At 37.6% G+C, this 26,132-nt stretch overlaps 1 non-coding gene across 1 annotated transcript; it reads right to left on the reverse strand.

Moving 5' to 3' along the window:
• Positions 1 to 2,307: 2,307 nt before the first annotated feature.
• Positions 2,308 to 2,414, reverse strand: LOC113906084. The gene has a single exon (XR_003514774.1). It is a non-coding gene; the product is annotated as a U6 spliceosomal RNA (small nuclear RNA).
• Between the last annotated feature and the right edge of the window lie 23,718 nt (positions 2,415 to 26,132).

The following is a 26,132-nucleotide window of genomic DNA, read 5'->3' on the forward strand; positions in this document are numbered from 1 at the left end:
CCAAGGATTGAACCTGTGTATCCTGCCCTGGCAAGTGGGTTCTTTACTACTGAGCCACTTTGGAAGCCTGTACTATAATACAGATGGACTGAAATTTGAGAATTCACAGCCACATGTTAAAAACCAGACTAAAAAATTAGTCATTCAAATCTTCATTAGCTGCAGATATTCACATATGTTGTTATTAATTCTAATTTTTAAATATTTTATATATATTTATTCTGATATAGCAGAAAAATTTCTTAAAATGCCCATACTTCCCTAGTTTTCTTTGCCTTGATCACCAGAATCAGAACCATACAGGTGAACATCAGCTTAAAAATAAATAAAAGTGTTGTAGTTCTATAATGTGCATGAGTCATAATTAAATATTTAAACTTCTTAGAGATTCTCACACAGGTAACAAGTTAATTCATTCAGGTGGAAGATACTTGCCAGTCACAAGGAGAGCTACTAGGTATTGAAGAAACACTCCTTAATTTACTAGTTTGTATAAACTTCATTTTCTTTTCTTTTTTATTTATTTATTTTTATTTATTTATTTATTTTTTTGAGCAAGAAAAACATTTAATAACATACTAATTAGACTAGAGTCAGGTACTCAAAGTCAGGTACTGACTTTGGAGTCAGATAAAAAACTCAAATTTGAGTCTGGCGATGTGATTCAGTGATGTTACAAGAAATGGAAGCTCCTCTTATGTAATTGCTCTTCCATAGCTGAGTTTTCATCCTTAGGTTTGTGGCCTCATGATTGCTGAATGGCTGCCACAGTTCCAGACATCATGTCCTCATACAGCTTTGACAAAGGCAGACGGGGCAGCTGTCTCCCCCAGTCCCTGTTTGTGTCCTTTAGATGTCTCTTTCCATAACTTTCTTTTACAACTCATTGGTGTACAGTGGGTCACAGGTCCACCTGAAATAAAGCATTTCTAACAGGAAGTGGAACAGGCCCCTTACCTGGGGCTGGTGGCTGGTGGTGGCTTACCTTCCTGGGGCATGTTACTGCCTGAGCAAAAGGAAGAAAAGAATGTTATTGGGCAGAGACTAACAGTACCTGCCCCAGCTAGGGTGACTTGTCACAGATTTCCTGGGATCATCCTGTTTCAAAACCAAAGTCTCACATTTCAGAGCAAATCAAGAGGATTGGTCACCCTCCTTGAAAGCTCCAGTTTCCAAGAACTTCTGAATTAGAATCTCTTGAGGGTGAAATTCAGACTTCAAAAATGATTTTTAGCACTCTCCCAGGATAATTATTATATTCGCCAAAGTTTGAGAGTCACTGTTTTCTATGAAACCCAAACGGGGGACTCAAGGTTGACATAATTCCCAGGTAATCTCCGAGCAGGAGTAGATCCGGATGAGTGGATGTGGGTGTGACTTGAGACTGGGAACCTTTACAGGAGCAGACTGAACCTTGAGCCAGGGGCCTGGGATCTTCACATTCCACTCCCAGCGCGCTCCTGCTCCCACCACAAGAAGGGACCATCTCACTTAGAGGCCGCTGCTCTGTGTGGACTTGAACCCTGCCACCACTTTTGGGCTGGACTGGCTAGGCTGTGTCCACATGTGAATCCCAAGTTCATAGGACACAAACTGCATCTTAGCCTTCTTCTGTCCTGGGCATCTGGCACCAGGGCTCATTTTATTTTATTTATTTATTTTTTAAATTCTTTTTTATTTTATATTATAGTTGATTTACAATGTTGTGTTAGTTTCTGCTGCACAGCAAAGTGATTCAGTTATACATGTATCTATTCTTTTTTAAGGTTCTTTTCACATACAGGTTATTACAGAATATTGAGTACAGTTCCCTATGCTATACGTCCTTGTTATCTATTTTAAATATAGTAGTGTGTATATATGTTAATCCCAACCTCCTAATTTATCCTTCCCCTACCTTTGCTTTCCCCTTTGGTAACTATGAATTTATTTTCTTTTTTTTAAATTTTATTTTATTTTTAAACTTTACAATATTGTATTAGTTTTGCCAAATATCGAAATGAATCCGCCACAGGTATACCTGTGTTCCCCATCCTGAACCCTCCACCCTCCTCCCTCCCCATACCCTCCCTCTGGGCCTTCCCAGTGCACCAGCCCCAAGCATCCAGTATTGTGCATTGAACCTGGACTGGCAATTCGTTTCATACATGATATTATACATGTTTCAATGCCATTCTCCCAAATCTTCCCACCCTCTCCCTCACCAACAGAGTCCATAAGACTGTTCTGTACATCAGTGTCTCTTTTGCTGTCTCATACACAGGGTTATTGTTACCATCTTTCTAAACTCCATACATATGCGTTAGTAAAAATATGGAATGCTTCACAAATTTGCGTGTCATCCTTGCGCAGGGGCCATGCTAATCTTCTCTGTATCGTTCCAATTTTAGTATATGTGCTGCCAAAGCGAGCACTAAACTTCATTTTCATATAATGAATTGCTTAAAGTGAATCCCATCTATATTCCCATACACCAGAAGCATCACAAATCTCCAAACTTTTTATCTGTATGAGAATCACTGAAGGGAACATAAAGACTCATTTATTATGTAATTGGGAATATAGTTGTAATTTTCAATTTCTTTGAAACTTATATCTCTTGCACCCTGCATATCTACCTTGTTGTTTGTTGGGAAACTAAGGAACGCATATTTAAATAGCTTGCTTTATTTTTACCGTTCAACATTGAGACGTAAAATTAGGAAACATCAAAATCCCATAAATACTGGAGGAAATCAGGATCAATATCATGAAAAGAAAATTGATCCAAGAACCATGATTCTCATCTGAGATCTATAATGATCTGGCCTTGTGGAATTAAATTTTCCTAAGGCTTAATATCTTATTTTGTTAAATAAAAGATAATAACTTTTAAGCCCTCAAGGTAAGTACATAGAGAATTATTAAGTCAAAAATGAGCTAACCAACAGAATAACCATTCAGGTATAAATCAGAAGTTAACAAACCAAAAAGCTATTTGCAAGTCCTATAACTTGTTTGTACCTTAACTCCCTAGGAGAACTACTGGGCCTAACTACATATAACATTCTGCCTCCTTGATAATCTAGCTAGATTTTCTGCTTCTTTTACTCTACAATAACACAATCAATTCTTGGGTCTTTGCATTGACCACCACCATGTTATTCTGGTCTCAGTACCTGAATTAATCCTTGCCTACTGCCAGATTCAGTTCTTTACCATAGAATCTGGTCAATCCATGTTCTTAGACCATCTAAGCACATAATCTTTTGTTATAACTATTAGGGTTTAATTTTGATGGATAGTGAGAAGACCTACTTTTCACTAGACATGTAATATTTGGTTTTTGATTTCTTACCTCCATACAAATATCTGAAAATGAATACTTGGTGATAAATGACTCCATGGAGATTAACACAGCATCATCAAAATTTTATTTACATAATATTGGAAATTTGAAACTACTTTCATTGGTAACTGTGGCTGGTTAAGAAGGCTTATTCCTTAAAAGGGTGAGGAAGAAAATTTGTGATAATTAAGAATTCTTTTCTCATGTTCAGATGAGGTGTAAGGAATAGGAAAGGAATAAATTATTGCATTCATAAAATAAATTTTCTACTTGAAATATAATAAATATCAATGAACTATAATATAATTATTAAAATAACCAAACCTAAAGTTTTCTGAACATAATGGAAATTATTTAATCTTTTTTTTTTAACTTCTGATAACCTTGCCTTAAAAAAATTACATTGACTTTGAAACAATCCCAAAATATGTGGAATAATTAACAGAGCTGTAATCACTGTTATAAACCTCCTGAGAACAGTCACTGTAATAAAATTGGCATAGTAAGTTCTACAGAAAAAAAAAAATCTGGTGCAGCTAAACACGATTAATGATAAACCAACTAATTTCACATGCAAAGAATATTAAACAGTTGTGGACTTTGACTAGTATCAAACTTCCCATTAATCTGATCCTTTGATAAAAGCAGACACACCACAATACCTTATCTTGCTCAAATATGCAAATCTCATAATCTTGATGTTTTACAGTGAATTTTTGCTGGCTATTTAGAGTAAAAATAGACTCTGAAAATTGGATGAGAGCTGTTGTTCTCTGACTCTTTGCAAACTCATGAGTGCCACACACACGGCTTCCGTGTTCTTCACTATCTCGAACTCATGTCCTTTGAGTCAATGATGCCATTCAACCATCTTATCCTCTGTCACCCTTTTCTCCTGTCCTCAGTCTTTCCCAGCATTGGAGTCTTTTCCAGTGTGTCAGCTCTTCGTATCAGGTGGCCAAAATATTGGAGCTTCAGCTTCAGCATTAGTTCTTGCAGTGAATATTCAGGATTGATTTCCTTCAGGGTTGACTGGTTTGATGTCCTTGCTGTCCAAGGGACTCTCAAGAGTCTTCTCCAGCACCACAATTTAAATCTATCAATTTTTCGGTCTCAGCCTTCTTTATGGTCCAACTCTCACATCTGTACACGATTACTAGAGAAAACAGCTTTGACAATATGAACCTTTGTCAGCAAGATGATATCTGTGCTTTTTAATAGGCTGTCTAGGTGTGTCACAGCTCTTCTTACAAGGAGCAAGCATCTTTTAATTTCATGGTTGCAGTCACCATCTGCAGTAATTTTGGAGCCCCCCGAAAATAAAGTCTGTCACTGTTTCCTCTTTTTATCCTTTCTATATGCCATGAAGTGATGGGACTGGATGCCATGATCTCAGTTTTCTGAATGCTGAGTTTTAAGCCAGCTTTTTCACTCTCCTCTTTCACCTTCATCAAGAACCTCTTTAGTTCCTTTTCACTTTCTGTCATTAGAGTTGTATTATCTGCATATCTGAAGTTATTGATATTTCTCCTGGCAATCTTGATTACAGCTTTTGATTCATCTAGCCTGGCATTTCGCATGATGTACTCTGCATATAAGTTAAAAAAGTAGGGTGATAATACACAGCCTTGACACATTACTTTCCCAGTTTTGAACCAGTCCATTGTTATATGTCCAGTTCTAATTGTAACTTTTTCACCTCCATACACGGTTCTTAGGAGGCAGGAAAGGTAGTCTAGTAATCCCATCACTTTAAGAATTTTCCATAGTTTGTTGTAATCTACACAGTCAAAGGCTTTAGTGTAGTCAATAAAGCAGAATAGAAGAAATAGATTTTTTTTTCTGGAATTCCCTTTTGTTTTCCATGATCTAACAAATATTGGCAATTTGATCTCTGGTTCCTCTGCCTTTTCTAAATCCAGCTTGTACATCTGGAAATTCTTGGTCACAGACTGCTGAAGACTAGCTTGAATTATTTTGAGCATTGCCTTGCTAGCATGTGAAATGAATGCAATTTTCCAGTAGTTTGAACATTCTTTGGCATTACCCTTCTTTGGAATTGGAATGGAAACTGACCCTTTCTAGCCCTATGGACACTGCTGAGTTTTCCAAATTTGCTGACATAGTGAGTGTAACAGTTTAACAGCATTATCTTTTAGGATTTGAAATAGCTCAGCTGCAATTCCGTCACCTCCTTTAGCTTTATTCACAGTAATGCTTCCTAAGACCCACTTGACTTCATTCTCTAGGGTGTCTTGCTCTAGATGAGTGACCACACCATCATGGCTATCTGGGTCATGATGACCTTTTTGTATATGTCTTTTGTGCATTGTTGCCACCTTCCTCCAGGGGATCTTCCTGACCCAGGGATCAAACCAGCGTCTCTTAGTTCTCCTGCATTGGCAGCAAGTTCTTTACCACTAATGCCACCTGGGAAGCCCCTAGAGGAAGGACAGTACCCTTATATTACGCATCTTAAGTCCAGTGATTCAAAATGGTCTTTTTTACCTTGTAATGAACTATTTTTGATTTCAATAATATTTCTCTGATGAAGCTTCTGCTTTTGCAGTGGCGATTACTAGCACTATGATGTTAAGTAGACAAAATGTACATTATTTATTTGGCCTGAGGTAGGTACCACCTGAGATTACTACCTTGTATATGCTTGAAATGTAACCATCAATTCTGCACTGCGTTGTATTTCAAGGATCAACCTCTTTAAACCTTTGTTCTATGTTCTTTTTTACTGTACCTTTTTCTTTGTCTTTCCTTTTCCAGTTTTTCATTTTTATAGTCTCAGGGTTAGCCTCTTTAAAATTTGATGAATGCATATTGGGTCTACACATTGGGAATTGCACAGATATCTTTAAACTATATCTTTAACATTATAGAGGAATATGGTAGCTCCTTTGGATTCTCAACATGCAACCTGGTCAGCAGTAGTAAACTTGGAACTCTAGCTTGAGGGCAACCTAGGAAATAGAATCAATGACAACAGACCTTAAGTGGGCAATTAATATGCATGAGGCCACTTCCTTGGAGAAGGAAACGGGAACCCACTCTAGTATTCTGGCCTGGAGAATTCCACGGACAGAGGAGCCTGGCAGGCTGGAGTCCATGGGGTCGCAAAGAGTTGGACATGACTGAGGGACTATCACTCATTCATTCAAGCACTTTGCTAAATATTTTAACAGGAGTTACCTGACAGTTATGAATTCCACAGGAAATGAAGAATTAGAGAGCTCAATGATACTGTTCAACTCACAGCTAGTAAGTGGTAGGTCCTAATCTCCCTGAGGTCAACTCCCATAAATTACTGACCACCATGACTGAGCCAATGTGTCCCATACTTGAAACTCACTCCAGCCTTTACAAGTGAACCTTCATTGTAATTGAGGCTTGTATATGGGATTCCAGCAGAATCATAAATAGGATAATCTCCTTTAAATTAATTCTGAGTATATCTTTATACTGAATCTTCTCTGTGTTTTCTTATATTTTTATAAACCCTGGGATTCATTTACTTTAATAAATGGGATCTCTCTTTAATACAAACAACAGATTTTACTGGGATTCTAAATAAATATGTTGACTCACCTGTTTTATATATCTACAGTGCTGTGATATCCTTTATACTTGTATTAAAGCTTTTTTTCCTTTTTTTGTTGATCATGATTATGTTGTATCTCTCTGATCTTTTTCTAGATTTTTAAAATTAAAACGAATTACTTCTTTTTAAAAAATGATAGATCAAGCTGGGGAAATGCCATCTATCTTTTTATGAGAAACTGAGTTCAAAATTATAGTGCCCAGAGTAGTTTGGGCAGGAAATCTGTAATGTATAGTTGTGCTGAGGACTGAGTCAAAACAAATTGTTACCACTTAACACAAATTAAGTATTGTCTTACCCATATGTGCTTTTTTATATCTCAATATATCTTTTAATATGGCCAATTTCCAAATGTAAATACAAACTCATTTTCTTTTTATAGTATTTAAAATTAATGAATAAAAAAAATCAGTTGCATTAGAATATAATGAATGGTTCCAATTATTTCCTTATTTGGTTTATAACATCAAACAAATGTACCAGAATGCAGATAATAGGGAATCTCATCAAAATTTATACTCTCTTATTAATATAAATAGATATACTGACAAAATTAAGTAAGTTAGTATAAAATGGTCTTTTATCTTTATATCACCCTGACTTTTTTTTCTCTTTCTTTTTTATTTTTTAAATTATGAGACTATGACAGTACATTTACAGGAGACTTGGAAAATACAGATCAAAGTTACATTAGGTCCACTATATATTGCAGTTATTTTTTAGGCAAATAATTCAAGATTTTTGTTGGAGTTTCAGTATCAAACTCTCAAAAAGTAATATAATGAATAGACAGAAAAATAGAAGGATATAGTAGACCTGAAAAGCACCATGAACCTATTTACCATAAGTGAGATTTATACAATTCTCACATTACAATAGGAAACAAATTCCATTCATGTTACCATAGACTATAAACTAAGAAACACTGGAATGTACCCAGGAACATAAGGTGCAAAAATTTCATGGTCTAAAGGTGTTGAGATCATGCAGAGTCTGTTCTCTTATCACTGTAGAATTATGCTAAAAATCAATATCAGAAGATATTTGAAAATAACCGACATATTTTTGAGTGCAGTGTAACATTTACCAGGAGAGATATTTGACTTAGCCTGTGAAATCCTCAATAAACTTAAAAGACTGAAAAAACGCAGAGGGTGACTGTAGAGAAGAAAGCATTTAAATAAGAAATTAAATGTCTACCTTTAAATGAAGCTATTGTAAAATATTTTTTTATATCTCCTTGACTTAACTCCCTTATAGTTTCTACTTTTATCATTTTTCTAAAAAAAATTTATGTCTTTCCTAGTTTTATTCTTTTCAATGATGCTCAACTGGAAGGGTAATTTTTGAACTGTTGCTCTTCTATTTCTCTTTCAACTTGGCTCTTGTTTCCATTTCCTTCTCTCTGCACAATCACATCACTACTGTTCACCCTCATCTCACCAACATATGGCTTTCCTTTTTGTGAAACATAGGTCGGATCTCGTCCTAGTGATCATTAGCTCGAGTAGAGAAATTTCTCCAAATACACCACAATTAAAATACAAAAGAGCTGTTAGATAACAGAAGAGACATATGACAGCCAGTGAGCTTAAAAAATTAATGTAGTAGAATTAAAAAATGAGCATATGAAATGGATAAGAAGCCAGAAGAGCTGAAAAGGTATTTGGTGAAAATCCATAATTGCTGCCTATAAGAATTAGGAAAAGAAATCAAAATGGAAAATATGTACCATATCTGATACATTTCTTAAACTTTTCAATGAATTCAAAAGTGAGAATCTTTAAAGCTTTATCTTATGCAATTTTCAAAAATATAACAACTATCACTATATTTCCAGGATACTCCTCAACAGTGAAGCATCTTTACTGCTATAACAACAAAATTTCACTTTGTGCCAGCCTAGACTTTGTGGCCCATTTTCCAGATATACACAAGGAAAAGTTGAAATCTAGTAAGATTTAAGAAAAAAGCTTTTTAAATAGGCTCAGGGGCTGCTGCTAGAAAGTAATTATTTTAAACCAACTTTCAAAATAAAAAACAGATAAATAAATAACACACTCAAGACACAACATGAAGATTGCAGAAGAGTATGCAAAAGATAATCAAAAACAGAGGGAATTAAATTACAGCCAAGCTAAAACAGATACTAGAGCTGTCATCAGATATCTACTCACTTTATTTGTATTCTCAAATGCATAAAACAGCATACGTAGAAAAGAAAATAGCAAAATAGAATTTTTCTGTTGATTTTTTAAGAGTGTACTTTGGGCATTCAAGGGGCTTCCCTGATAGCTGAGTTGGTTCAGAATCCACCTGCAAGGCAGGAGACCTCAATTTGATTCCTGGGACAGGAAGATCTGCTGGAAAAGGGATAGGCTACCCACTCCAGTTTTCTTGGGCTTCCCTTGTGGCTCAGCAGGTAAAGAATCTGCCTGCAGTGCCAGAGACCTGGGTTGGGAAGATCCCCTGGAGAAGAAAAGGCTACCCACTCCAGTATTGCTGCTGGAGAATTCCGTGAACTGTACAGTCCATGGGGTCCCAAAAAGTTGGACACGACCGAGCAACTTTCAGTTGGGCATTCATGAGATGTATATAATTTTTATCTCATTTTCAAGTAACATTATCAAAATGTATGTCCATATATAATGAATTATATTAACAAATATTTATTGAGTTTCCTTTAGACAAAGCCCCAGTCTAGGCATTGGAGATCATCTTTTTCTAAATATAATCATTATTACTGTGGTAGCTAGAGGCCTCATAATCTGTCCAAAACATTAACAGTGACCAACTACCAAATGCATGTCATATTTCAGTGACTTTAATAATATCACTTAACTGCCTTTTCATTTTAAGCATTGTTTATAATTATCATGTATTGTATATATACATGTATATATATATATATATGCAAGAAAACAAGTACATTTGTATACTTTTAGAAAGACAGCTTTCTAAAACTATGTAAGTAAATGGTACAAATGTCTATGATAATTTTGTTTCAAACTAGAATAAATTATAATGGGAATTACTCAGGTGATCCCATGAGCAGAAAATGGTTCAGAAAAAACTATTAAGAAGGGAACAAAATCCATGCTTTTTTTTCTTCCTAGACTATCCTCAGAAATGCAAGAAAGCATTTTTAACTACAGCCAATATACACTCATAAGCTTGGGAAGGGTGGTTTGTTTGAAAGGGTGTCAACATTTCATTTAATGGACCTGCCTGAAGTAGTGTCTCAGTGCAAGCATTCAAATTAGTGATATTAATGTTCATATTTTATGTGAAGGAACAATATTGGTGTAACCCAGTCACTGATGCAAATCAGGAGACTCCCATCTTATTATAATAATTTCCCACTCCAATTTGATCAGGCTCAGTGACCTGGAGGTAATAAATGAGTAAGTCAACAAACCAAACAACAGATAAATAAATCAACTGCCAATAACATTCTTTCAAACCATCCAATTCCCTGGGATTGATATGTTTAATTAAGGAAAACAAATTGTGCTGTGTTGAATTGCTAATGATGTTGTGAATCAAATAATATTTAAATGATTTGTCTTGCAATATTTGTGTACTAATTATATTATTCAATACTGTATGAATAGGCAATAAAGGAAATAAAAATGAGATAATTTTATCATGTAGTGGGTTTTGCTTTATGAAATCATGAGCAATTATTCATTTATTTGAATCAAAACAGAAAAATGCTAATCATCATGACACATAAATATTATATTTAAGTCACAGTTGCAGATTTAAGGTGCCATTCTGTAATGAGATGCCCATACTCATAACTTTTGGTCATTATGGTGAATATTTTTCATTCTCTCACTGAAAACACTGTGATTAAATTAGGATGATGAGTTCCACCTGACTTATACATAAACAAACAAATAAACAAACAGAACAGATTAGACAAAACTAAACAGAGAAACAACAAAACCACAAGCAATAGGATATCCATTAGCTACTGTAACTAAAATGTTTAGAGATTAGGACAAGATTTAATGTATAAACCCAACATTGGGTATTAAAGGAATCCTTTTCTATTCATGTTTTCTCTGACACTTATACTGTGACTGCAACTGCATATGATGACTTCTTATATAGGCTAAATATTTAAAAAGTTCGACTCTAGCACCAACAGTGTATATTTTAATCACTGTGTAGCCTTGGTTTCCTTATCTCTTCCTTAGCATCATCAACTGGGCCCTAGTATCCTTATCTGAAAGAGAAGACAACAATAATACCTACACCATATTTTTGAGAAATTTGAATGAGCTAATAAAAAACTGTTTATCCATCTATTTCCCATGAAGTAATGGGACCAGATGCCATGATCTTCATTTTCTGAATGTTGAGCTTTAAGCCAACTTTTTCACTCTCTTCTTTCACTTTCATCAAAAGGCTTTTTAGTTCCTCTTCACTTTCTGCCATAAGGGTGGTGTCATCTGCATGTCTGAGGTTATTGATATTTCTCCCGGCAATCTTGATTCTAGCTTGTACTTCTTCCAGTCCAGCGTTTCTCATGATGTACTCTGTATATAAGTTAAATAACTGTATATAAGTTAAATAAGTTAAACAATGTACAGCCTTGTCTTACTCCCTTTCCTATTTGGAACCAGTCTGTTGTTCCATGTCCAGTTCTAACTGTTGCTTCCTGACGGTCAGGTGGTCTGGCATTCCCATCTTTTTCAGAATTTTCCACAGTGTATTGTGATCCACACAGTCAAAGACTTCGGCATAGTCAATAAAGCAGAAGTAGATGTTTTTCTGGAACTCTCTTGCTTTTTTGATGATCCAGCAGATGTTGGCAATTTGATCTCTGGATCCTCTGCCTTTTCTAAAACCAGCTTGAACATCTAGAAGTTCACGGTTCACATATTGCTGAAGCCTGGCTTGGCGAATTTTGAGCATTACTTTACTAGCGTGTGAGATGAGTTCAATTGTGTGGTAGTTTGAGCATTCTTTGGCATTGCCTTTCTTTGGGATTGGAATGAAACCTGACCATCTTGAGTCCTGTGGCCACTGCTGAGTTTTCCAATCACTTCATGGGAAATAGATGGGGAAACAGTGGAAACAGTGTCAGACTTTATTTTTGGGGCTCCAAAATCAATGCAGATGGTGACTGCAGCCATGAAATTAAAAGACGCTTACTCCTTGGAAGAAAAGTTTTGACCAATCTAGACAGCATATTGGAAAGCAGAGACATTACTTTGCCAACAAAGCCATCTAGTCAAGGCTATTGTTTTTCCAGTAGTCATGTATGGATGTGAGAGTTGGACTGTGAAGAAAGCTGAGTGCCAAAGAATTGATGCTTTTGAACTGTGGTGTTGGAGAAGATTATTGAGAGTCCCTTGGACTGCAAGGAGATCCAACCAGTCCATTCTGAAGGAGATCAGCTCTGGGATTTCTTTGGAAGGAATGATGCTAAAGCTGAAACTCCAGTACTTTGGCCACTTCATGCGAAGAGTTGACTCATTGGAAAAGACTGATTCTGGGAGGAATTGGGGGCAGGAGGAAAAGGGGATGAGAGAGGATGAGATGGCTGGATTACATCACTGACTCAATGGACGTGAGTCTGAGTGAACTCCAGGAGATGGTGATGGACAGGAAGGCCTGGCATGCTGCAATTCATGGGGTTGCAAAGAGTCGGGCATGACTGACCAACTAAACTTAACTGAACTGAACTGAATAAAAAAGTGTAAATCTCTCAGTTCAAGATCTGATGGAATGTAAGTCTTACAGATGAGTCAGATGTAATTCTTGTTATTGTGGTCAGAAAATGACTACAACATTTAGAGACCTCACATCTCATACTATCAAAAGACTCCTATTTTCTCCTCATAACTATGAAGATTCTTACAGTCTATTTTTCCGTCATCCCCAACTAAATCCTTTTCAGTTCAGTTCAGTTCAGTCGCTCAGTTGTGTCTGACTCTTGGCGACTCTATATATGGTAAACACCAGGCCTCCCTGTCCATTACCTACTCCTGGACATTACTCAAACTCATGTCCATTGAGTCGGTGATGCCATCCAACCATCTCATCCTCTGTCGTTTCCTTCTCGTCCTGCCTTCAATTTTCCCCAGCATTAGGGACTCTTCCAGTGTGTCAGTTCTTCACATCAGATGGCCAAAATATTGGAGTTTCAGCTTCAGCATCAGCCCTTCCAATGAATATTCAGGACTGATTTCCTTTAGAATGGACTGGTTGGATCTCCTTGCAGTCCAAGGGACTCTCAAAAGTCTTTTCCAACACCGCAGTTCAAAAGCATCAATTCTTCACTGCCCAGCTTTCTTTATACTCCAACTCTCACATCCATACATGACTACTTGAAAAATCCATAGCCTTGACTAGCCAGAGCTTCTTTGGCAAAGTAATGTCTCTGCTTTTTAATAAGCTATCTAGGTTGGACATAGCTTTTCTTCCAAGGAGCAAGCATCTTTAAATTTCATGGCTGCAATCACCATCTGCAATGATTTTGTGCCTCACCCCCCAACAACAACAAAAAAATCTGTCACTGTTTCCATTGTTTCCCCATCTATTTGCCTTTAAGTGATGGGATTAGATGCCATGATCTTAGTTTTCTAAATGTTGAGTTTAAAGCCAACTTTTTCACTCTCTTCTTTCACTTTCATCAAGAGGCCTCTTCACTTTAGTTCTTCACTTTCTGCCATAAGGGTAGTGTCATCTGCATATCTGAGATTATTGATATTTTTCCTGGTAATCTTGATTCCAGCTTGTGCTTCATTCAGCCCAGCATTTTCCATAATATACTGTGCATATAAGTTAAAAAAGCAGGGTGACAATATACAGCCCTGACATACTCCTTTCCCGATTAGGAACAAGTCTGTTGTTCCATGTCAAGTTCTAACATTTGCTTCATGACCCACATACAGATTTATCAGGAGGAAGGTCAGGTGGTCTGGTATTCTCATCTCTTGAAGAATTTTCCGTAGTTTGTTTTGATCCACACAGTCAAAGTCTTTGACATAGTCAATAAAGTAGATAGATGTTTTTCTGGAGCTCTCTTGCTTTGTTGATGATCCAACAGATGTTAGCAGTTTGATTTCTGGTTCCTTTGCCTTTTCTAAATCCAGCTTGAATATCTGGAAGTTCAAGTTTCACATACTATTGAAGCCTAGCTTGGAAAATTTTGAGCATTACTTTCCTAGCATGTGAGATGAGTGCAATTAGGCAATAATCTGAACATTCTTAGGCATTTTCTTTATTTGGGATTGGGATGAAAATTGACCTTTTCCAGTCCTGTGGTCACTGCTGAGTTTTCCAAATTTGCTGGCATATTGAGTGCAGCGCTTTCACAGCGTCATCTTTTAGGATTTGGTCACGGTGGAGGGTTCTGACAAAATGTGGTCCACTGGAGAAGGAAATGGCAAACTGCTTCAGTATTCTTGCCTTGAGAACTCCATGAAGTATGAAAAGTCAAAAAGATAGAACACTGAAAGATGAACTCCCCAGGTAGGTAGGTGTCCAATATGCTACTGGAGATTAGTGGAGAAGTAACTCCAGAAAGTATGAAGAGATGGAGCCAAAGCAAAAACAACATCCAGTTGTGGATCTGTCTGGTGATGGAAGTAAAGTCTGATGCTGTAAAGAGTAATATTGAATAGGAACCTGGAATGTTAGGTCTATAAATCAAGGCAAATTGGAAGTGGTCAAATAGGAGATGGCAAGAATGAACATTGACATTTTAGGAATTAGTGAACTAGGATGGACTTCTATGGGTGAATTTAACTCATATGACCATTATATTTACCTTTGTGGGCAAGAATCCCTTAGAAGAAATGGAATACCATCATACTCAACAAAATTCCAAAATGCAGTACTTGGATGCAGTCTCAAAAATGACAGAATGATCTCTGTTCATTTCTAAGACAAACCTATTAATATCAGAGTAATCCAAGTCTATGCCCCAATTGGTAATGTTGAAGAAGCTGAAGTTGAACAGTTCCATGAATACCTAAAAGACCTCCTGGAACTAACAGCCAAAAAAGATGTCCTTTTCTTTACAGGGGACTGGAATGCAAAAGTAGGAAGTCAAGAAACACCTGGAGTAATCGGCAAATTTGGCCTTGGAATACAGAAAGAAGCAGGGCAAAGACTAATATAGTTTTGCCTTGAGAATGCACTGGCCATAACAAACACCCTCTTCCAACAACACAAGAGAAGACTATACACACATGGACATCACCAGATAGTCAACACCAAAATCAGATTGATTATATTCTTTGCAGCCAAAGGTGGAGAAGCTCTATACAGTCAGCAAAAACAAGACCGGGAGATGACTGTGGCTCAGATCATGAACTCCTTATTGCCAAATTCAGACTGTAATTGAAGAAAGTTGGGAAAACCACTAGACTATTCAGATATGACTTAAATCAAATCCCTTATGACTATACAGTAGAAGTGGAAAATAGATTTAAGGGATTAGATCTGATAGACAGAGTGCCTGAAGAACTATGGACAGAGGTTCCTGGCATTGTACAGGAGGCAGTGATCAAGACCATCCCCAAGAAAAAGAATTACAAAAAGGCAAAATGGTTGTCTGAGGAGGCCTTACAAATAGCTGTGGAAAGAAGAGAAGTGAAAGGCAAAGGAGAAAAGGAAAGATATACTCATATGGATACAGAGTTCCAAAGAAAAGTTAGGAGAAATAAGAAGGACTTCCTCAGTGATCAACGCAAAGAAATAGAATGGGAAAGACTAGAGATCTCTTTAAGAGAATCGAGACACCAAGGGAACATTTCATGCAAAGATGGGCTCAATAAAGGACAGAAATGGTATGGACCTAACAGAAGCAGAAGATATCAAGAAGAGGTGGCAAGAATACACAGAACTATACAAAAAATATCTTCACCACCCAGATAATCATGATGGTGTGATCACTCACCTAGAGCCAGACATCCTGGAATATGAAGTCAAGTAGACCTTAGGAAGCATCACTATGAACAAAGCTAGTGAGTTCAGTTCAGTTCAGTTCAGTCACTCAGTCGTGTCCAATTCTTTCCAACCGCATGAATTGCAGCACGCCAGGCCTCCCTGTCCATTACCACTCCTGGAACTCACTCAAACTCAAGTCCATCGAGTCAGTGATGCCATCCAGCCATCTCATCCTCTGTCGCCCCTTTCTCCTCCTGCCCCCAATTCCTCCCAGCATCAGAGTCTTTTCCAATGAGTCAACTCTTTGCATGAGGTGGCCAAAGTACTGGAGTTTCAGCTTTAGCATCATTCTTTCCAATGAAGACCCAGGACTGATCTCCTTTAGAATGGACTGGTTAGATCTCCTTGCAGTCCAAGGGACTCGCAAGAGTCTTCTCCAACACCACAGTTCAAAAGCATCAATTCTTCAGTGCTCTGCTTTCTTCATATTCCAACTCTCACATCCGTACATGACCACAGGAAAAACCATAGCCTTGACTGGATAGACCTTTGTTAGCAAAGTAATGTCTCTGCTTTTGAATATGCTATCTAAGTTGGTCATAACTTTCCTTCCAAGGAGTAAGCGTCTTTTAATTTCATTGCTGAAGTCACCATTTGCAGTGATTTTGGAGCCTACCAAAATAAAGTCAGCCACTGTTTCCACTGTTTCCCCATCTATTTGCCATGAAGTGATGGGACCAGATGCGATGATCTTAGTTTTCTGAATGTTGAGCTTTAAGCCAACTTTTTCACTCTCCACTTTCACTTTCATCAAGAGGCTTTTGAGTTCTTCTTCACTTTCTGCCATAAGGGTGGTGTCATCTGCATATCTGAGCTTCTTGATATTTCTCCCAGCAATGTTGATTCCAGCTTGTGCTTCTTCCAGCCCAGCGTTTCTCATGATGTACTCTGCATATGAGTTAAATAAGCAGGGTGATAATATCGAGCCTTGACAGACTCCTTTTCCTACTGGGAACCAGTCTGTCGTTCCATGTCCAGTTCTAACTGTTGCCTCCTGACCTGCATATAGGTTTCTCAAGAGGCAGGTAAGGTGGTCTGATATTCCCCTCTCTTTCACAATTTTCCACAGTTTATTCTGATCCACACAGTCAAAGGTTTGGCATAGTCAATAAAGCAGAAATAGATGTTTTTCTGGAACTCTCTTGCTTTTTCCATGATCCAGCGGATGTTGGCAATTTGATCTCTGGTTCCTCTGCCTTTTCTAAAACCATTTTGAACACCTGGAAGTTCACAGTTCATGTATTACTGAAGCCTGGCTTGGAGAATTTTGAGCATTACTTTACTAGTGTGTGAGATGAGTGCAATTGTGCAGTAGTTTGAGCATTCTTTGGCATTGCCTTTCTTTGGGATTGGAATGAAAACTGACCTTTTCCAGTCCTGTGGCCACTGCTGTTTTCCAAATTAGCTGGCATATTGAGTGCAGCACTTTCATAGCATCATCTTTGAGGATTTGAAATAGCTCAACTGGAATTCCATCACCTCCACTAGCTTTGTTCATAGTGATGCTTTCTAAGGTCCAGTTGACTTCACATTCCAGGATGTCTGACTCTAGGTGAGTGATCACACCATCGTGATTATCTGGGTCGTAAAGGGTTTTTTTGTACAGTTCTTCTGTGTATTCTTGCCACCTCTTCTTAATATCTTCTGCTTCTGTTAGATGGTCAACACCGAAATCCGATTTATTATATTCTTTGCAGCCAAAGATAGAGAAGCTCTATACAGTCATCAAAAACAAGACCAGGAGCTGACTGCAGCTCAGATCATGAACCCCTTATTGCCAAATTCAGACTTAAATTGAAGAAAGTAGGGAAAACCACTAGACCATTCAGGTATCACCTAAATCAAATCCCTTATGATTATACAATGGAAGTGAGAAATAGATTTAAGGGACTAGATCTGATAGATAGAGTGCCTGATGAACTATGGATGGAGGTTCATGACATTGTACAGGAGACAGATCAAGACCATCCCCATGGAAAAGAAATGCAAAGAAGCAAAATGGCTGTCTGAGGAGGCCTTACACATAGCTGTGAAAAGAAGAGAAGTGAAAAGCAAAGGAGAAAAGGAAAGACATAAGCATCTGAATGCAGTGTTCCAAAGAATAGCAAGGTGAGATAAGAAAGCCTTCCTCAGGGATCAATGCAAAGAAATAGAGGAAAACAACAGAATGGGAAAGACTAGAGATATCTTCAAGAAAATTAGAGATACCAAGGGAAGATTTCATGCAAATATGGGCTCCATAAAAGACAGAAAGCTAATGAAGGTGATGAAATTCCAGTTGAGCTATTTCAAGTCCTTTTAACCACTCCTAAATAGTAGAAAAATTTGAATCCTCAATTTAATCTGAGGGTGGGGTAATTGCAAGCTGAACCAAGACATATGCAAAATTTCAAACATGCTCTTTGTATGGTTTATTATATTCCAGTATATGAATCAATACCTAGTTTTACTATACATACTATATAGAGTGTGCTGAATAAATTGTTATTTTCCACTATAGTCTAACATTATAAACGTATGGATAATAACACACATTTTTAAGTATCTGTAAGTACATCATGAGAAATGTTGGGCTGGAGGAAGCACAAGCTGGAATCAAGATTGCTGGGAGAAGTATCAACAACCTCAGACATTTAGATGACAGCACCCTTATGGCAGAAAGTGAAGAGGAACTAAAGTGCCTCTTGAAAATGAAAGAGGAGAGTGAAAAAGTTGGCTTAAAGCTCATCATTCAGAAAACTAAGATCATGGCATCCAGTCTCATACTTCATGGCAAATAGGTGGGAAAACAGTGGAATCAGTGGCTGACTTTATTTTTCTGGGCTCCAAATTCATGCAGATGGTGATTGCAGCCATGAAATTAAAAGGTGCTTACTCCTTCGAAGGAAAGTTATGACCGACCTAGATAGCATATTCAAAAGCAGAGACGTTATTTTGCCAACAAAGGTCCATCCAGTCAAGGCTATGGTTTTTCTAGTGGTCATGTATGGATGTGAGAGTTGGATTATAAAGAAAGCTGTGAGTGGAAGAATTGATGCTTTTGAACTCTGGTGTTGGAGAAGAGTCTTGAGAGTCCCTTGGACTGCAAGGAGATCCAAGCAGTCTACCCTAAAGGAGATCATTCCAGGGTGTTTATTGGAAGGACTGATGTTAAAGCTGAAACTCTAGTACTTTGGCCACCTGAGGTAAAGAACTAACTCATTGGAAAAGACACTGATGCTGGGAAAGATTGAAGGTTGGAGGAGAATGGGATGACGGAGGATGAGATGGTTGGATGGCATCACCGATTCAATGGACATGAATTTGAGTAAACTCCAGGAGTTGGTGATGGACGGGGAAGCCTGGTGTGATGGACACGGATGCCTGGTGTGCTGTAGTCCATGGGTCGCAAAGAGTCAGACACAACTGAGAGACTCAACTGAACCGAACTATGTCTTGAGAGTAGGAATTTTAAAATTTAGAAATTATAGCTCTAGTTTTATATATAAAGGTGAAGTTCACTTGAGAGGTCAAATTTGGATCATCTTGGAAGAGTCATCTTCATCTTCTACATGTTCTAAAACTAAATGTAGATTTAAAATATGCTCTTGAATTTCCAACCAAGAAAATGTCTCCTTTTATTAAATCTTTTGAATTATCTGGTGTAAATAATCCAAATGTTCTCTCACAGAATTTTTCCAGTCATTTAAATCAAACTTATTACTTACATATAACCATGCTGTCATTATTCAGATTTAATGTGGTATTCTATAACATGTGAGTGTGTGTATGCTTAGTCACTAAGTCATGTCCAACTCTTTGCAACCCCATGGACTGTAGCCTGCCAAGTTCCTCTGTCCATGGGATTTCCATTGGTGGTAAAGAGTTTGTATTCTATTTCCAAAGTTTGTCTTTTTAAAGTTTTCCTTAATCATCCAAAATGCCAAGCACATTGTCTGAACTGTGGAGTCAGCAAATTTGCTTCGACTAAAGTAGGAGAGAAATTAAGTCATAATCCATTTAATGTCTTCTGTTGTCAGTAGGAAAGCAAGAACTTTTTGCTGTATGCTGAATGCAAAACAGATGTTGTTCAGTAGGTTTGACTACGGACCCTCAATTTTTAACTTTTAAGACAACATTTAAAGATGCCAGATTGCTCTCATCACAAGTGTCAACCATTCATTAGCTTAATGGAAAAAGGTAACAGATTATGTATATAATAGTCACCCAGGGAGAAGACATACATTTACAACCCATAACACTTATGTAGATAGATTGTAGACATAATAATCTTCCACAGGAGGGAGAGAGACAAACAATTACTCTAATGGAAAGCAAGACAATGTGATTAACATTAAATGCTACCCAAAGACAGACACTTGTGGTGGGAATGACTTGCAGGATAATTGTATAACTTGGCCTAGAGTTTTGGGCAAGAGAGGTAGGGAAGATAAAAAATGTATTTAGATGCCACAGTTCGAAGAAACCATTATAGATTTGCCTTTTACTTTTTGAAAGAATCACTTTTTTTTTTTTTTCCTGGTGTGTAAACTGAATTTATAAAGTGGCTTCTTAAGATCAGATCAGATCAGATCAGGTCAGATCAGTCACTCAGTCGTGTCCGACTCTTTGCAACCCCATGAATCCCAGCACACCAGGCCTCCCTGTCTATCACCAACTCCCGGAGTTCACTGAGACTCACGTCCATCGAGTCAGTGATGCCATCCAGCCACCTCATCCTCTGTCGCCCCTTCTCCTCTTGCCCCCAATCCCTCCCAGCATCAGAGTGTTTTCCAATGAGTCAACTTTGGCATGAGGTGGCCAAAGTACTGGAGTTTCAGCTTTAGCATCATTCCTTCCAAAGAAATCCCAGGGCTGATCTCCTTCAGAATGGACTGGTTGGATCTCCTTGCAGTCCAAGGGACTCTCAAGAGTCTTCTCCAACACCACAGTTCAAAAGCATCAATTCTTTGGCGCTCAGCCTTCTTCACAGTCCAACTCTCACATCCATACATGACTACAGGAAATACCATAGCCTTGACTAGATGGAACTTTGTTGGCAAAGTAATGTCTCTGCTTTTGAATATGCTATCTAGGTTGGTCATAACTTTCCTTCCAAGGAGTAAGTGTCTTTTAATTTCATGGTTGCAATCACCATCTGCAGTGATTTTGGAGCCCAGAAAAATAAAGTCTGACAGTGTTTCCACTGTTTCCCCGTCTACTTCCCATGAAGTGATGGGATCGGATGCCATGATCTTCATTTTCTGAATGTTGAGCTTTAAGCCAACTTTTTCACTCTCCACTTTCACTTTCATCAAGAGGCTTTTGAGTTCCTCTTCACTTTCTGCCATAAGGGTGGTGTCATCTGCATATCTGAGGTTATTGATATTTCTACCAGCATTCTTGATTCCACCTTGTGTTTCTCCCAGTCCAGCATTTCTCATGATGTACTCTGCATATAAGTTAAATATACAGGGTGACAATACAGCCTTGACGTACTCCTTTTCCTATTTGGAACCAGTCTGTTGTTCCATGTCCAGTTCACACACACCTTAATTCTCTGTAAATATGGTGAGATGTCACTCTCATGATAATATTGGGTTATATGTCTCAGCTGACCTTCAGACAGGGAGATGATCTTGCTGGGCCTTACCTAATCAAATGAGCCCTTACAAACAAAACAAAATGAAAATGTATTTGTCTGATAGCAGAAGTCAGAGATATAGAACATGGGAAGGGGTGGATGTAACGTGGGGTTGAGGATAAAATGTGTGACCTGAGAAGTGTGGTGGTCTTAAGGAATTGAGAAAGTCTCCCTGGGGCTAAAAGCCAGAAAATTAAGGAAATCCTTCGTCCTACTTCTTCAGAGAACTGAATTCTGCAGAGAGAAGGAATGAGCTTGGAATATGAACACAATTTCTAATAAGAATGCAATTGACTGACACTTTGATTTCAGCTTTCTGAGACCGTGAGAATAGAACCCAGCTAAGCTCCGCTGGATTTCCAACATATGGAACCATGACATAGAAAAAGTAACATTAGAGAGCAAAGCTGGCACTCCAGTACTTTGGCCGCCTAATGTGAAGAGCCACTTCTTTGGAAAAAGACTGATGCTGGGAAAGATTGAAGGCAAAAGGAGAATGCGGCAGCAGAGGATGAGATATTTAAATATCATCACTGACTGATGCATAAATATGAGCAAACTCTGGGAGATAGTGGAGGATAGGGAAACCTGGCGTGCTGCCAGGTTCTTGTTGCAAAGAGCTGGATATGACAGTGACTAAACCACATTGATTTTATCAGAAGAAAACCAACAGTTTTACTACAATAGTAAACACCTACAATATGGAATTAAAAATAATTTCAAATATGCAATATGGATAGCCATGAATGAGACAAACATAGACATGTCATCACTGAAAAATAATTCAAAGCAGAGGTGGTTATGGAGAATGTAATAATATATATGTATTTATTTTGACTACTAGGTATTAAAATGAGAAACAGTATTTTAAGAAAGCATTTTTGGTTTATACTGTCATGCTTATCAATACATAATGAAACAAAATATATAGATGAATATAAATTTTGAGTTTTCCTTTTCTTTGAATTACTATATTATTTATTAAATATCTGATTTATCTGTATTTACAAATGAGAGAATTGATTACATTTTTTGATCTGTAGTTGTCTCACGTAGCACATTCTTCTTAGGAAGTAAATAGGTGAGAAATTTCCTGTTTATTTTATTTTACCATTTTGATTGTGAAAATGATTACAATACATAACAAATACTCCTTTCCATTTAGGGGACTGCAATTTCAGATGTACTCTGGCAGGTAGCAGTTGTGAAGTGGCAGATAAAGAAGAAAGGAAAATAAACCATTCTATTAAAATAGAACACTACCTTTCACGTATTTGGAATCAAACTAATGTGGCATTTCTAGGTTTGAGTAAATACTTTGCTCTTCCCTCATGCTCTTTTCTTTTGTTGGACACGTTGTGTTTCCTGTATTTTTTAAATTTCTTTCTCATGATAATTGCCATTAATTTCTAGGGAAATATGTCCATTACTACTAAATCTGTGATGGAAAATCATAGTAATTTCTTATTTCTTACATCGTTCTTTTATTTTTCAATTTCTTTTTCTGCCATTTTTACAAGGCTTTGTGATTCTGTTGAGTGTGAATTTCTTCTATATGATTACATTGGGGACACAAAATATTAACATTTAAAATTAGCTTTGCCTTTTCTATGCTATAATTGCTTAGATGTCTCTAATAGTAAATGATCAATGTTTTAAATCACAACTCGATATAGGTATGACTTAATCTCTACTTGACTGTACAAATGAACCATGAAAGTGTTTCACTATGACTTCCAGATGGCCAGATTAGAAAACATTTTGCATTGCCAGAGTTAATGCCTGTGAAGGAAGCTAAGTTGTCACTCTCTCCACTTTTCTATTCTTCCAAAATATTAAATTAAGCAATTCTCAATAAGGTCAGAAATCTGTTTCTGAATCCAAAATGCTTTTTTTAACCTTTATTACAGGACCTTTCTATACTTGAAACTGTCAGTCATACCTTCCTCCAGAAATCACACAATCCTCTGAACATCTTGAGTTCTTTATCCTCTCCACATACTTATTGTCAATATTTCTTTGTGCTCCTATCCTGTTCTTCCCGGCCATTCAGTGTTGAAACCCCCAATCTTTTCATAGGCATAATTATTTTTTTTTATTCTATATTCTCCCTGTAGGTGATTTCAGCTCCCAGTGATAAGCAGATCACTCCTTATTCTGCATGTCAAATCCAGTCTCTCCTCTCAGCATCCAGGGAATGTACACAACTGCAAATTCCAAACTCCTCTTGGATATGTGGCAGCTATCCAAACTTAACATGCCCGAAGTCAAACTCAGAGATATCCTGCATGTACTAGTCATCTAATTCTGTGTAACAAATTACCTCACAACTTGGAGGCTGAATACAAATCAAATATTTATTTTCTCTCAGTTTCTCTAAGTCAGAAATTTGGGAGTGGCTTGACTAAATTATTTTGGCTTGGTATTCAGTCAGGTGAAGCCCACGACCGCAGGCATTTAAGACTCAATGAAAGGTGGAGGATACCCTTCTAAAGTACATTACTCACAAGTCTGGGCAATCAAGATTGTGTTATCAGGCCTCCTTTACTCTCCACATGGCTACTGCTGAGGTCTCAATGGTGGATGGCTTCTCCAAGAGACCAGCACAGGTGCTGCCATATCACCCCCACAGTATTCTCTCAGGTACTCAGGTCAGTCGGGACTTAGAATGAGAGGAGAGTACACAGAAATTGTGACCACCAGACAGTAAGGATTCCTGGGGGCCATCTTGGAACCTCCCACCACAGTGCACAAGTTAACTTTTCTGGATTTGGGTAATGATGACAAATAGGCAAGTCAAGGATCTAAGATTCCCTCTCGACACTGCCCTTGCTTTCATTCTTTTGTATTCAGTCCGCTGCTTACCTTTATGACTTTGCTTCTCATTTGAATCTGCTTTATCAAATTGACTGCTACCACCTTAACCATACTGGGCCCAACTGCATATATTTTCATCTTCTTATGGTTAATATTTGCACTGAAATTAAACTTTTTTTAAGCACATATTAATTTGTGTCATAATTTTGCTTAAAAATATTTCCCTGACTTCCTGTTGATCCTGGCTAAAGACCGTTCACATGACTTTCAAAACCCTATGTGGTTTAGCCTCTACTTACTTCTTCAACTACAACTTGTCTGATATTTTCCTTTCTGTTTATTATCAGACATACACAAAAGTGCCTGATACATGTGAAACATTGAGTTATGTGTTGAGTGGCATAAAAGACCATATGATAGGTTCATTTGAGTTGCTTAACGTTTGTTTAAAAGGATAAATTGAATATAGCTGATGGTAATATAAGAAAAATTATGGAAAGTCCTAATATGACATAAGGTGTATTTACTAAGTTCAAAAACAGTTTCTAGAAGGTTTGGGATTGTCAGACTCTTCACAGGCCTTCTTCTATCTTAGAAAATTACCAATTCTGCCATTTCCAGTATACAAATACAAATCAGAAAAAAAATGTTGTTTTAGTGAATTGAGTGTTCAGTTCATATTTGTTAAAACATCACAGAAACTGTTGTGACAAGAAAGTCACAGATGATATCTAACCCTTAGCTCCAAATTTCTAGAGATAAGTTAAATACTCTGCTTGAAGCCAGCTGTTGCAAGTTTTCACAGGCAACTTTTTGACCTTCTTTCCAGGCCAAAAGACATATCCATCCTCGCAGAGTATCTTCTTGCACTCAATGACTATCATGAAATTTAAATGTAGGGGCTTCTCTGGTGGCTTAGATGGTAAAGAATCCTGCAGTGTGGAAGACCTGGGTTTGATCCTTGGGTTGGGAAGATCCTCTGGAGGAGAGCATGGCAACCCACTCCAGTAGCCTTGCCTGGAGAACCCCCATGAACAGAGGAGCCTGGCAGGATACAGTCCATAGGGTCACAAAGACTTCCTCATTTATCCCACATAGAAGAAATTGTTAGAATATTACAGAAATTCATTCATTCATATTTTTAAACTATGGTAGATTTTTATGTTTGTGCTTATTGTAATTGTATATATGTTTATATATATATATTTGTATTTATATTTGTACTGTGAGTTCTAGTTGCCATGTGAAACATGATTAAGAGGGATCTTTGCCAAACATAAGTTTAATCATGAAAACTAACAAAATATGTGTTGTTCAGTTGCTAAGTCGTGTCCAGTTCTTTACTTTCTCATGAACTGCAGCATGCCAGGCTTCCTTGTCCTTCACTGTCTCTCTGAGTTAGCTCAAACTCAAGTCCATTGAGTCAGTGATGCCATCCAACCATCTTATCCTCTGTCACCACCTTCTCCTCCTGCCCTCAATCTTTCCCAGCATGAGAGTTTTTCCATTGACTTGGCTCTTCAAGTCAGGTGGCCAAAGAATCGGAGATTCAGCTTCAGCATCAGTTCTTCTAATGAGTTTTCAGGGTTGACTTCCCTTAGGATTGACTGGTTTGATCTCATTGCTATCCAAGGGATTCTCAAGAGTCTTCTCCAGGATCACAATTAATTCTTTGACACTCAGCCTTCTTTACGGTCCAACTCTCATATGACTATTGGAAAAACCATATCTTTGACTATATGGGCCTTTGTCAGCAAAGTGGTGTCTCTGCTTTTTAATAT

Source organism: Bos indicus x Bos taurus, chromosome 15, assembly GCF_003369695.1.
Source record: "Bos indicus x Bos taurus breed Angus x Brahman F1 hybrid chromosome 15, Bos_hybrid_MaternalHap_v2.0, whole genome shotgun sequence".
Lineage (NCBI taxonomy): Eukaryota > Metazoa > Chordata > Mammalia > Artiodactyla > Bovidae > Bos > Bos indicus x Bos taurus.